The following is a 9,745-nucleotide window of genomic DNA, read 5'->3' as shown; positions in this document are numbered from 1 at the left end:
GATGCTCAACTGTCATCGCCCCATCTGCATCATCAGGACCAAAAATGTTAAGACCCCCGACTCAGAAAGCAACCCACTGCTGGAGCAGCTGGAGAAGAAGTGGTCATGGGCTGGGAGGAGGAAGAGGAGGAGGAGTAGATGAAGAGGAGGAGGAAATAAGGAGAGGGAGGAGGAGTAGGGTCCCAGAGGGTATGATGCATGGGACCTTCCCAGGCATCATAGCAGGAGGAGTGGCAGTCCAGCCCTGCAGAAGCCGCAGGGGGAGGCTGCGATCCTGGGGCCTGGGCCAGGCTGCAGGCGCCATGCTTGCTCAGGAGCCGCCGTGACGCCAGCCCCACCCTATAGTGTTCACCACTGCCAGTACCTCCTGTTGTCACAGCTGCGGAGCGTCCCTCCTGCAGGCTGTGGCCAGGGTCTCCCTCTTTGAGGCAATTGATCGTGGGGCTCTGCCTGCCTGCCTCATTGCCACTAACCTCTGGCCTGCCTACCTGATCGCCCCTAACAACTCGCCTGCCTACCTGATTGCCCCTAACCACTTGCCTGCCTACCTGATCGCCCCTAATCACTCTGCCTGCCTGCCTGATCGTCCCTAACCATTTGCTGGGGTGCGGAGCCAGCCCAGAGAGGGGCTGAGGTGGTTCTGCTCTCTGGTCATTCTGGTTGTTATGGTTGCTGGGCTTTAGTATATAGGATTGTTGCACCTTCGAGCAGAAGACCTGAGACCCAAATGGCATCAGCGGGGCAGAGTAGGGGGAGTGGGATATGTGTTTCTCCTGTAAAGGCCAGAGTAGCCAGTTGAACTATGTGCAGGTGGGGGCCAGGTGTAGGTGGTCTACTGGAAACTGAAGGCTGTTAACCTATAATGAAAATAACAGGAAACCACTGGGAGAAGCAGGAGCCCCAACTGATGCATAATGTAAGGATGTGCCTAACATTCCAGTCTCTCTCTTTTTTTTTTCTGTAAGCTGGGGTTCCTATAAGCTGGGGTTCCTGCTAGCTGGGGTTGATGAAGGAGGCCAATGTTGTTGTTCTGTAACTTCTTCATGCGTAGATGGGATGTAGAGATGTCCCTAATTAGTTGGCTATTGAGGGAGGGGATGGTCTCTAGTGTAGGTCTGGAATAGCATCATTTTCCCTAAGGATCTATTAGTAATTGCTGAATGGGGTTTTGGTGGAAGGAGAAAGGGCTCTTAGGATGCATGGGCCAAAGATGAGTACCAGGAAGAGCATTAAGAGGGGTCCAACAGGTAGAAGCCAGGAGGTCCAGTTAAGATTCTGTAGCCAGGTGCCTAGGATTCCGAAAGTTGTTGTCAGACTTTTGAGTTCCTATCAACTAGCTTCTTGGTCCCCTCCCTTACTCTGCCAGACTGGTTGGCTTAAAAACAGCATTCTTCCTCTAGGAATAGGCATAGCCCCACTTTCTCAGCTGCGAGGAGGTTAAGTCCTCTCTGATTTTGGGGGGTAATTGCTGCCAGTAATCTATCTGGTCCTGTACTGTAACAATACTTTGGGCAATTTCCTCTAAGCTGTCTGCAAGTTCTTTGGACAGGCTCTGATAGTAGAAAAGGGAGGGTAAGATGCTAGTCTCCATCCCAGTGCCTAGGCCTGTAGCTATTCCTAGGCCAGCAAGGAGGGGAAGGGGGGCAATGCCTCTCTTGGTTCAAGTGTAAACAGTGAGAGGAACCTTAAAGGGCCAATTACTAGGGGCAATGTCTATCTCAGGGGTGAGATAGATCAGGGTGCAGGTCCCAGTTCAGTTGGCTGGGAGACAGAGATAGGTATTGGTACCACACAGAAAGGAGATTCCCTGATTTTCTAAGCAGAAACTGTTCTCTCTGGTGAAGAGGTAAGTAACCTTGTTGTTCTCATTTTCCCAAAGAAATAAAGTTCCAGCTAAGGTTGCCCCTGTAATGGGCTGAAAAGGGCCTTTGGGGCTTAATGGTGTAGCTCAGTGGTGGTACTCTCAAAAAATACATATTTCCTCTCAGTCTCAACCCAAAATTCAGAATGGGTGAGGCCATGGGAGGGAGTCGGTGACAGTCAGGTTGTAATTATGAATGTAACTGCCATGGGAGATAGCCATCAAAGGGCAGGGTCACCTAAACAGAACTGGGAGGAATTGGTCGTTGGGAAGGTCACCGAGATGGACAGGCTGAGATTCACACGGGTTTCAGAAAAGGGGCTTATTTGGGTGACAAAATAGCCCAGTCAGAGGAAGGCTGAAGGTTGAAAGTGAAGTTGCATAAGCATTGATCAAGATATCCTAAAACCTTTCCTTAGGGAGTGTTCTGTTGATGTAAAGAGGTGCCTGATATGCTAGGACAGTGTTGGTCGTTACTGATCCTAAAATGGGGAATTTATTGGATGAGTGTTCAGTTATGTTGTTTAAATATGACTGGAGCCCTGGTCAACTTGGCTCAGTGGATATAGCATTGGTCCTCGGACTAGAAGGATCCTGGATTCGATTCCCAGTCAAGGGCACATACCTCGGTTACAGGCTCAATCCCGGTCCCGGTTGAGATGTGTGGGGAAAGCAACCAATCAATGTGTCTCTCTCACATCAATGTTTCTCTCTGTATGTCTCTCCCTCTCCACTGTCTCTAAAAATCAATGGAAAAAAAAATATCTTTGGGTGAGGATTAACAAAACAAAAATAAAAAATGTATAAATATGATTGGATTAACTGAATGGCTCTTCGTGTGAGTTTTCCTCATGTCATTTTTATGCTTTGGAAGTTATAATGTTCATCAAGGCACATGAGTTAGAACGGGGGCTCTCCAAGTATCTTATAGTGGAAGGATAGACTGGAGTCAGCTCATGCGTGTAAGGAGGTTGGGGTTGCCGCGTAGCTAGCTGCAGAGAGGGCAAGACAGAGCCAGCAGTACAGCATGAGAGTGGGTTGGTGGTGTTGAGGAGGTGATGTGTTAGATTGAGGGTTTGAGAGAGATAGTGAAGATTTAGGAGATGTTAAGAGGTTTGGGGTAAACGTGCATACAGAATAAGAGGAGGAGAAGGCTTGGTGGGTCATTGCAGACTCTAACAGCGATGGGCGTAATTCCAACCAGATGATATAAGGCAATGGCACATTTAAAAAGAAAAAATGACAAGGGAGATCCCAAGTACTACCAGCCAGAATAAAGGATGAGTAAGGGCCTCCCAGGCTAAATTCTAGTTAACTTAATCCCCAGAGTTTATTTCTAGACAGGAGGTTATTTGGTCCCAAGAAAAGCCTATGAAATCTTCCCTGAAGATAACAATCCCACAAGAAAGTCAATAACTGTGTTTCAGTTCTGGGATGAAAAGAAGGGACTTCTTTGAGTAAGGATAGGATAAGATCATAGACTTGTTCTGCAGTAGGTCATTGGGTAGGGAGGGGCTGAGAGGGACCAGCACAAACAGAACAGTGAGGGTGATGGGAAGAAGCTAGTTCATAGGGGTCTGGGGCTTACAATTCCTCAGGAATTTTTGTAAGTTTGAGATGAGTCAGTCCCAAGACTGGCATGCATATACAAGCTGACTGGCAGTGGAGCCTGGGGTGCAGGGGCTCACTTCAACTTGGACGAGTGGACCCAGGATAGATGTCCTCATAGTTTGGCCACCGTCGGTGTGGTCAGGAGTACCTGGCGTGGGCCTGTTCACTTGGGCTTCAGTGTCCCCGTGCATTAGGATGCCTGGAGGAGTACCCATCTTCCTGCTCTAGTGGAGGATCAGGGGGGAGTCAGTGGCAGGCCTGAGAAGAACTGGTCAGCATGCTGCCAAAGGAGGTTGCGAGTGAGATTGAGGGTGGGGAGATAATCTCCCAAAGGGCTACAGGCAATTGGGATGTGTCCAAGTAGAAAGGGTCTGCCATACATAAGCTTGAAAGGTCTGAGGAATGTGGTGGCTAGAGGGGTTGATCGAATGCGAATGAGGGCTAAGGGAAATGGGGTGATCCAAGTTTCTTAGACCTCAAGACTTAGTTTAGTGAGGTATTGTTTCAGGATTGAGTTCATTATCTTGACCTTGCCAGAGGATTGAGGATGGTAAGGGATTTGTAGGCTCCAACAGACCTGTAGTGCAGTGGCCACCCCTTGGGTGACTTTAGAGATGAAGGCTGGACCATTATCTGAATGTAGGGAGGTGGGCAGGCCAAAGCGGGAAACGAAATGTTCAGCAAGGGCCTTAACTACCTCCGTAGCCTTTCCTGAGGTGACGGGAAGGCCTTTACCCACCCAGAGAAAGTGTCTACATTTAGTAGCTATTTGAAATGCCTTACAGGGGGCACGTGTGTGAAGTCAACCTGCCAATCTTGACTGGGAACCTGTCCTTCAACCTGATGAGTGGGAAAAGATGGAGGCGTTTTGAGGGCATCCTGGGGAGAGGTTTGAGAGCAAGTAAAACATTGACTGGTTATGTTCTTGAGGTGTGTGGCCATCTGGTGGCAATTCCTTTAGGGCATCTTGCAGCCTGAAGGAGCTGGAGAATAAGATTGGCGGTGATTGGGGACCCTCTGGTTGTCAGGAAGCCCAGCTCCTCCGAGACTGTAGCATGTGAATAGAGGATGTGAAAGCATAGCAGGAGTCGGTGTAGATGTTGATAATCTGTCCAGTTGCTAGAGTTAATGCTCGAGGAAGGGCTGTAAGTTCTGCCTTCTGGGAGGAGGGGTTGGGGGGCTGGGCCCCTGATTCTGTAGTGTGGGTATTGGAGACATTTGCATAACTGGCCACTCATTGCCCGTTTTGTGTACTGGCACTGCCATCTATGAACCAGGTGTCTGCCATTTTGGGGAAAGGTGCATTGGTGATGTGTGGGAAATAAGGCTGCTTAAAATCTAGGCGGTTTCAGCATGGGTGTTGTTCATTGTCATCTGAAGGTGGAAGCAGGTTCAGGAAGGTGCTGTGGCATAAGGTGATATGGGGAGCTTCCATGAGGGTGAGGTGAATAGGCTGTGTAGGGAGCGACTCTAGAGTTAAGCCTCAGATTGACCTGTGGCAGAGTCACAAACAAGTCCCAGCTCAGAGGGAAGAGCCCTCTTAGCATAATTAAGCTTGACCTTATGGCCCCCCCTAGATCCTTCCTGGGTAGCTAATGGGCTGTGGCAGGTGCAGCCAAGTGCTGCCAAAACAAGTGAAACTCACAAGAACACTGTAACTATGGTGACCACTATCTTGTTTTTCTCTGGCTATAAAATAAAGCCTCAGCCTGCTAGCTGGATCCTTCTCTGTGGCCTCATCCAGGCACAGGAGATCCACCGATCCCCAGCTATATTCTCTTTGTCTTTTCTTGAATCCTTCACCGCCCCTCCTCAGACTCACCAAACCCTTGGCTGTGCTAGCACGGCACCAGCTGGAGCCTGGAGAGGAAAGGAAAAGGGTGGTTTGGTGGAGGTAAATTCTGAGTGCATGTGGGGAATAGACCATCATTGGCTGGGAGAAGGTAAGTTCTAGCTTTCCTGGGCCCAAGGGTCAGCACTTCCAGAGCCCAGAGGCAGGCAGGCCAGCCCCTAATGGTGGGGTCTCTTTAGAAAGATAGGCAATGACCTTGAGGTCTGGCCCTGATTTCTAGCCTAGGAGACCAAGAGTGATGCCCTTATCCATGTATAAAATGAAGGGTTTGGATAGGTCAGGTAGTAGGGTGAGTGCTGAGGCAAGAGTAGTTTTCAGAGCATTTTAGGGGGTGAGAATTCTGGTCTTGGGATCTAAAGGCTCAGTGAGGGCTCCTTTCACCACATCATAGAGGGGCTTTGCAAGACTAAAGTTGGGAACCCAGAGGTGAAAGTACCCAGCAAGCCCAAGAATGGAGAGTATTTCTTGTCTATGGGAGGGGACAGTCATGGAGGAGATAAGGCAATTACAGTTCAAGGTAATGGCTTGGCTTTGTAGGGTGAGAGTGAAACCGAGGTAGGTGACTGTGGTTGGGGACAACTCGGCTTTATGAGGGTATGTGCGGTAGCCCCGTTCATCCGGGAAATTAAGGGTATGGGTGTGTAGTTGTGAGGAAGTTAGAGGACTACATAGCAGAAGGTCATCGACATTGGAGGAGGATGCTGGAGTTCAGTCGAGGTGTTGAAGATCTGAGGCTAAGGCCTGACCAAATCAGTGAGGACTGTCCCTAAATCCTTGTGGCAGGACAGTCCAGGTTAGCTGCTGTGATGTATTGGTGTCAGCATCTATCCATGTAAAAACAAGTGGGTTTTGGGAGTCTTTTGCAAGGGGAATAGAGAAAAAGGCATTTTTGAGATTTAGGATGGTATAGTACAGTGGTTCTCAACCTTGGCTGCACATTAGAATCACCTGGGAATCTTTTTAAAATCCTGATTTCTAGGCCTCATCCTCTAGAAATTATTTCTTTGTTACTAATGTTGTGGCCCCACCCCATAACAAAGAAACATAATTTCCAGAGGATGAAGCCCAGAAATCAGGATTTAAAAAAAATTCACAGGTGATCCTAATGTGCAGCCAAGGTTGAGAACCACTGGTATAGTGGGTGGTGATAGCAGGGATTAAAGAGTGATCAAAACACTTGAATTCTTGGGAGACAATCCTCTTTCCTATCATGTATTAGACTTTTATTGTTTGTTTTACAGTGCCACAATTTTATTTAGTATTTCATCCATGTGTATAATTGGCATTGCTCTGGGGGGGAAGGGTTTTCTTGTGTATATCAGCTTTTTATACGAATGTTACACTAGCCAAATGAAAAAACTGGGAAGTGTTTTCCCTTTTAAAAATATTGAGATTTAAATGACATTGGAATTATCTCTCTTGCAACCCTAGTACTTTTTAAATTATGGATTTTAAAAAATCATTTTTCCATTCTTACTTGATATTGCTCTATTAACATTTTAAATTTCACCGTGGGTTACTTTTCATCATTTATGTTTTTCTAGGAAATTATGCATTTCCTCTAGATTTTCCGATGTGTTGCTTTGCAGTTGCACACAGCATTTTAAGATGAACATTTTTCTATTTTCATCTTATTTCACTTCTTGACAGCATTCAATATAGTTGAAAACTCTGTACTTCTAGGTTTTGAGTTTCTTAAATTTGTTGAATGGATGTTAGAGATGCCTATCTTTAATGTGATAATGCAGAGGAATGCATGGTGAATATTAATAAAAATTACAGGAAATTTAAACATTTAGGAAATTGTTGACAGTTTTATTTTCTCACTAGTACAGGGTTCATCTCTGTAATTATGCAATTTATTACCCTTTTCCCCTTTTCTACATTATTTTGGAAAATTACAGCCTTATAGCAGAGATCAGGAATTTGTTAACATTGTGGCTGATCTGTTTGACAACAGAGCTCTGAGAACAGAGTCACAGATACTAGTATACTTTGTAAGCAAACAATCAGCACTGAAACCAAAGGAGAGTGATGTCCTCTGACTGAAAGACATAAATATGCCCCTAACAGATTTTCAATGTCTTTCAAGACCATAACAAAATTGACTAATACAACTGCTAATACAGCACCTAATATGGACTGCCTTACTTTTTATATTAAAATAATGTTTGCTACATGACTGTATGAAACCGGAGCCAAAGTTAAAAGTAGACCATGTGAACATGATAAAATAAAGTGAGCTTCCAATAAAAGACTTTTCTGACAAACTAAAGCCCAACCTCCGATGATGCAGCACAGCTCAGACAATAAACAAACCAACCAAAGAACAGCCATGGAGTCCTCTGCATTCCAGCCGCTGTGCAAAGGGCCAGCCAGGCCGTGAGGCAGTCAGTGAACTGCTGCTGAGTGGTTTTTAAACATGACTATAATCCTCTCTGAGGGCGAGGTCACCTAACACAATTCATGTGGTTTAAATCACCATTCCTTTATTTAGTTTTCCTCATACTTTAACAAATTAAATTTTGTAATGAATTAGTCATGAAATGAAAAATGTTTCAGTTGAATGGAAAAACTTCCTATGATAAGCCTCCAAATATCAAAGAATGAGTCAAGCTATTTCCTGCACAAATTTTCAGCCAGGATATACCACTTTATTTTTTTAAAATATATTTTTATTGATTTCAGAGAGGAAGGGAGAGGGAGAAATAGAAACATTAATGATGAGAATCATTGATTGGCTACCTCCTGCACACCCCTTCCCCCCCACTGGGGACTGCAACCCGGACATGTGCCCTTGGCCAGAATCAAACCCGGGACCCTTCAAGTCTACAGGCCAACACTCCATCCACTGAGCCAAACCAGCTAGGGCCAGGATGTACCACTTTAAGCACTGAGCTTTTAACTATTTCAAGTGGAAACTGGAATCATCAAATACAACACATATCCTACCTTCTTAATGCCATATAGTATTGACCTGGCCAGTGTGGCTCTGTTGGTTGAGTATCATCTTGTGCATCAAAAGGTCACCGGTTCAATTCTTGGTCAGGGCACATACCCAGGTTGTGGGTTCAACCCCCACTTGCGGTGTGTACAGGAGGCAACAAGTTGGTGTTTCTCAGATCAATGTTTTTTTTCTCTCTCCCTCTGTTTCCCTCCCTCTCCTTTCCTTTCTAAAATAAACATATTTTAAACATCATATAGTACTTTTGATTCAAATTCATCATCAAATATGACTTGTATATTTTGATGGGACTGTGATGTGCAGGATCCTCTATTAAATGGTCTTGAGGTGCCAGGCTTTTCACATTAAATTTATTTTTTGGTTTCCTCCTCCCCTGCAGTCAGCTGTCATGTTTTATTGTTTCCCTACCTCTCACAGGACCCTGTAGACACCTGTGATTTGTTCAGCAGAAATCAGATAACCAAACATGTTAGAATCAGGTGTGATGTAAGAAAAAGGAGACTGTGAGGATGGGGACCTGAGGCATTCATTTCTGAATAAAGTACATGGGTGTTACTAGTACACCTCTCCTGGTCTTCTCCAGATTGGTGATGCTGCCACAACTGCAGTCTAAATGAATGGAGTGCAACTAGTTAGATGCTTATGGTCACTAGTAAATAAAATATCCACCATAATTTAGTAATTTAAGAACCCTGTTGAACAACAGTTTTGAAAGAGTAAAACTCTCTTTGCAGAAGAATTCGAAAGCACATTTCTAAAGGAAGACTATGTAAGGAAAGTAGAACTATATAGATCAGCAGATGGCTTAATTGGTTTTGCATAAACTTATTAATTAGGTAACAAAATACAAAAGCAGTTTAATGAATCATCATATGAGGCACTAAATTCAAAGCTGATTTGTAATGTGCTTTTTATAACACAACTTGCTTAATTATTCATATGAATGAATGAATCATTAATACCTGAAACCTGCTCAACAGTTTTGAATACCTACTCATGTACTGGTGGCGATCATTTGCTGAGTAAGGCAATGAGTAGTTCCCTGGGTAAGTACTCCTCAAAATAATCACGTGAGGACTACTTCAATAAACAACACAGCTGTTTCTTGAGTATTTTAGAAACCCAAGGTATGTATTTCAAGAGTTAAGTTATCTTGTGTTATATTAATTCAGATGCAATTGCTTATTAGATGTCTATTTTTTAAGGAAGACATGATGGAATTCTGTGAATTTACAAGAGGAAGTGACAGCAACTGATCATAATGCATAATGTTGTTAAACAACAGCTTGCTACCAGCTCCAGGCTGCTGAAAAATTTGCACAGGTGGGAAAAATATTTGGGCACAACTCTTCAACATATTTAAACAATTGAAAATGTGGAGGAAACTTTATTGTGAGTGTACCTTCTTACTTTCAGCGTGTTAAGATTACCTTTAATGAGATTATTAGTTTTCAAT

Source organism: Myotis myotis, unplaced genomic scaffold (genome assembly GCF_014108235.1).
Source record: "Myotis myotis isolate mMyoMyo1 unplaced genomic scaffold, mMyoMyo1.p scaffold_m19_p_1, whole genome shotgun sequence".
Taxonomy (NCBI): domain Eukaryota; kingdom Metazoa; phylum Chordata; class Mammalia; order Chiroptera; family Vespertilionidae; genus Myotis; species Myotis myotis.
Note: the sequence above shows the minus strand (reverse complement) of the source record.